This window comes from Nerophis lumbriciformis, unplaced genomic scaffold (genome assembly GCF_033978685.3).
Source record: "Nerophis lumbriciformis unplaced genomic scaffold, RoL_Nlum_v2.1 HiC_scaffold_965, whole genome shotgun sequence".
In the NCBI taxonomy this organism is placed as follows: domain Eukaryota; kingdom Metazoa; phylum Chordata; class Actinopteri; order Syngnathiformes; family Syngnathidae; genus Nerophis; species Nerophis lumbriciformis.
The window spans coordinates 15001-19983 of NW_027316950.1; positions in this window are offsets into that span (position 1 = coordinate 15001).

Genomic DNA, 4983 nt, shown 5'->3' on the forward strand with positions numbered 1-4983 from the left:
AAGTACCTGGGTGGAATCAGTTCCAGGATTTCATCCATGCGGGAAAAGTTGAAAATGTGTCCGAGACAGCGCCCCCTAGGCGGACACACGCTCCGGACAGAGCCCCTGTCGCTCAAGCCCTGGAAGCCCTAAGTACCTGGGTGGAATCAGTTCCAGGATTTCATCCATGCGGGAAAAGTTGAAAATGTGTCCGGGACAGCGCCCCCTAGGCGGACACACGCTCCGGACAGAGCCCCTGTCGCTCAAGCCCTGGAAGTCCTAAGTACCTGGGTGGAATCAGTTCCAGGATTTCATTCATGCGGGAAAAGTTGAAAATGTGTCCGAAACAGCGCCCCTTAGGCGGACACAGGTGTCTGCATGAGCCCCTGTCGCTCAGAAGCTGGAAGATCAGTTTGAAAAAGGACCGGGGTAAAGAGGGGGGAAGCACCATATATGTGTCCGGGAAGGCGCCCCTCGGGCGGACACAGGTGTCTGCATGAGCCCCTGTCGCTCAGATGCTGGAAGATCAGTTTGAAAAAGGACCGGGGTAAAGAGGGGGGAAGCACCATATATGTGTCCGGGAAGGCGCCCCTCGGGCGGACACAGGTGTCTGCATGAGCCCCTGTCGCTCAGATGCTGGAAGATCAGTTTGAAAAAGGACCGGGGTAAAGAGGGGGGAAGCACCATATATGTGTCCGGGAAGGCGCCCCTCGGGCGGACACAGGTGTCTGCATGAGCCCCTGTCGCTCAGATGCTGGAAGATCAGTTTGAAAAAGGACCGGGGTAAAGAGGGGGGAAGCACCATATATGTGTCCGGGAAGGCGCCCCTCGGGCGGACACAGGTGTCTGCATGAGCCCCTGTCGCTCAGATGCTGGAAGATCAGTTTGAAAAAAGAACCAGAGGATAGAGGGGAAAAACACCATATTTGTGTCCGAAAATAGCTCACTTTGACTCGGACGCGTTCCCTGTGATTTCAGCCTGTCAGACATGGTGCACATAGTAACGAGATGGAGGTGTTTTGGTCGACCAGGTAAAAAACGAAAAATCGAGAGAAGGTAAAAAGTAGGTGAAAAATTAAGCCTCTCTCGTTAAGGTACTTAGAAAAAATCCCAAAAAAAAAATGAACTCCCATTGAAATGAATGGGGAAAAATTTTTTTCTCGTTTTTTTTCTAAGTACAACAACGAGAGAAGGTAAAAAATGGTTTTTTTTAGCCTCTCTCGTTAAGGTACTTAGAAAAAAACCCAGATTTTTTTTTTTCTCGTTTTTTTTCTAAGTACAACAACGAGAGAAGGTAAAAACAGGTGCTTTTTAGCCTCTCTCGTTAAGGTACTTGGAAAAAATCCGAGACATGTTTGGTCTTCCCCACTGACAGTGCGCCTTTGCTGGGTAAGTTGTGGACGTGCCAGGCACCCCCGGGACACCGGTGGAACGCGGCCGGACTCGTGGTACTCCAACCCGGGCATAATTTTGGATATTTTCCGGTCCTTTTTTTCCCCACTTTCCCAACTTTTCTTCTGAATCACAGTGCGCCTTTGCTGGGTAAGTTGTGGACATGGCAGGCACCCCCGGGACACCGGTGGAACGCGGCCGGACTCGTGGTACTCCAACCCGGGCATAATTTTGGATCAAATTCGGGACTTTTGCCCACTTTCCCAACTTTTCTTCCCAATCACAGTGCGCCTTTGCTGGGTAAGTTGTGGACATGCCAGGCACCCCCGGGACACCGGTGGAACGCGGCCGGACTCGTGGTACTCCAACCCGGGCATAATTTTGGATCAAATTCGGGACTTTTGCCCACTTTCCCAACTTTTCTTCTGAATCACAGTGCGCCTTTGCTGGGTAAGTTGTGGACATGGCAGGCACCCCCGGGACACCGGTGGAACGCGGCCGGACTCGTGGTACTCCAACCCGGGCATAATTTTGGATCAAATTCGGGACTTTTGCCCACTTTCCCAACTTTTCTTCCCAATCACAGTGCGCCTTTGCTGGGTAAGTTGTGGACATGGCAGGCACCCCCGGGACACCGGTGGAACGCGGCCGGACTCGTGGTACTCCAACCCGGGCATAATTTTGGATCAAATTCGGGACTTTTGCCCACTTTCCCAACTTTTCTTCCCAATCACAGTGCGCCTTTGCTGGGTGCGTTGTGGACATGCCAGGCACCCCCGGGACACCGGTGGAACGCGGCCGGACTCGTGGTACTCCAACCCGGGCATAATTTTGGATCAAATTCGGGACTTTTGCCCACTTTCCCAACTTTTCTTCCCAATCACAGTGCGCCTTTGCTGGGTAAGTTGTGGACATGCCAGGCACCCCCGGGACACCGGTGGAACGCGGCCGGACTCGTGGTACTCCAACCCGGGCATAATTTTGGATCAAATTCGGGACTTTTGCCCACTTTCCCAACTTTTCTTCCCAATCACAGTGCGCCTTTGCTGGGTGCGTCGTGGACATTGTAGGCACCCCGGAACCCTGGTGGAACGCGGCGGGACTTGTGGGACTCGAACCTGGGTGTGATTTTGGACCAAATTCGGGACTTTTGCCCACTTTCCCAACTTTTCTTCCCAATCACAGTGCGCCTTTGCTGGGTGAATTGTGGACATTGTAGGCACCCCGGAACCCTGGTGGAACGCGGCGGGACTTGTGGGACTCGAACCTGGGTGTGATTTTGGACCAAATTCGGGACTTTTGCCCACTTTCCCAACTTTTCTTCCCAATCACAGTGCGCCTTTGCTGGGTGCGTTGTGGACATTGTAGGCACCCCGGAACCCTGGTGGAACGCGGCGGGACTTGTGGGACTCGAACCTGGGTGTGATTTTGGACCAAATTCGGGACTTTTGCCCACTTTCCCAACTTTTCTTGCCCACTCACAGTGCGCCTTTGCTGGGTGCGTTGTGGACATTGTAGGCACCCCGGAACCCTGGTGGAACGCGGCGGGACTTGTGGGACTCGAACCTGGGTGTGATTTTGGACCAAATTCGGGACTTTTGCCCACTTTCCCAACTTTTCTTCCCAATCACAGTGCACCTTTGCTGGGTAAGTTGTGGACATGCCAGGCACCCCCGGAACCCTGGTGGAACGCGGCGGGACTTGTGGGACTCGAACCTGGGTGTGATTTTGGACCAAATTCGGGACTTTTGCCCACTTTCCCAACTTTTCTTCCCATTCACAGTGCGCCTTTGCTGGGTAAGTTGAGGACATTGTAGGCACCCCGAGACACTGGTGGAACGCGGCGGGACTTGTGGGACTCGAACCTGGGTGTGATTTTGGACCAAATTCGGGACTTTTGCCCACTTTCCCAACTTTTCTTCCCAATCACAGTGCACCTTTGCTGGGTAAGTTGTGGACATGCCAGGCACCCCCGGAACCCTGGTGGAACGCGGCGGGACTTGTGGGACTCGAACCTGGGTGTGATTTTGGACCAAATTCGGGACTTTTGCCCACTTTCCCAACTTTTCTTCCCATTCACAGTGCGCCTTTGCTGGGTAAGTTGAGGACATTGTAGGCACCCCGAGACACTGGTGGAACGCGGCGGGACTTGTGGGACTCGAACCTGGGTGTGATTTTGGACCAAATTCGGGACTTTTGCCCACTTTCCCAACTTTTCTTCCCAATCACAGTGCACCTTTGCTGGGTAAGTTGTGGACATGCCAGGCACCCCCGGAACCCTGGTGGAACGCGGCGGGACTTGTGGGACTCGAACCTGGGTGTGATTTTGGACCAAATTCGGGACTTTTGCCCACTTTCCCAACTTTTCTTCCCATTCACAGTGCGCCTTTGCTGGGTAAGTTGAGGACATTGTAGGCACCCCGAGACACTGGTGGAACGCGGCGGGACTTGTGGGACTCGAACCTGGGTGTGATTTTGGACCAAATTCGGGACTTTTGCCCACTTTCCCAACTTTTCTTCCCAATCACAGTGCGCCTTTGCTGGGTAAGTTGTGGACATTGTAGGCACCCCGAGACACTGGTGGAACGCGGCGGGACTTGTGGGACTCGAACCTGGGTGTGATTTTGGACCAAATTCGGGACTTTTGCCCACTTTCCCAACTTTTCTTCCCAATCACAGTGCGCCTTTGCTGGGTAAGTCGTGGACATTGTAGGCACCCCGGAACCCTGGTGGAACGCGGCGGGCCTTGTGGGACTCGAACCTGGGTGTGATTTTGGACCAAATTCGGGACTTTTGCCCACTTTCCCAACTTTTCTTCCCAATCACAGTGCGCCTTTGCTGGGTGCGTTGTGGACATTGTAGGCACCCCGAGACACTGGTGGAACGCGGCGGGACTTGTGGGACTCGAACCTGGGTGTGATTTTGGACCAAATTCGGGACTTTTGCCCACTTTCCCAACTTTTCTTCCCAATCACAGTGCGCCTTTGCTGGGTGCGTTGTGGACATTGTAGGCACCCCGAGACACTGGTGGAACGCGGCGGGACTTGTGGGACTCGAACCTGGGTGTGATTTTGGACCAAATTCGGGACTTTTGCCCACTTTCCCAACTTTTCTTCCCAATCACAGTGCGCCTTTGCTGGGTAAGTCGTGGACATTGTAGGCACCCCGGAACCCTGGTGGAACGCGGCGGGACTTGTGGGACTCGAACCTGGGTGTGACTTTGGACCAAATTCGGGACTTTTGCCCACTTTCCCAACTTTTCTTCCCAATCACAGTGCGCCTTTGCTGGGTAAGTTGTGGACATTGTAGGCACCCCGGAACCCTGGTGGAACGCGGCGGGACTTGTGGGACTCGAACCTGGGTGTGACTTTGGACCAAATTCGGGACTTTTGCCCACTTTCCCAACTTTTCTTCCCAATCACAGTGCGCCTTTGCTGGGTGCGTCGTGGACATTGTAGGCACCCCGGAACCCTGGTGGAACGCGGCGGGACTTGTGGGACTCGAACCTGGGTGTGATTTTGGACCAAATTCGGGACTTTTGCCCACTTTCCCAACTTTTCTTCCCAATCACAGTGCGCCTTTGCTGGGTGCGTCGTGGACATTGTAGGCACC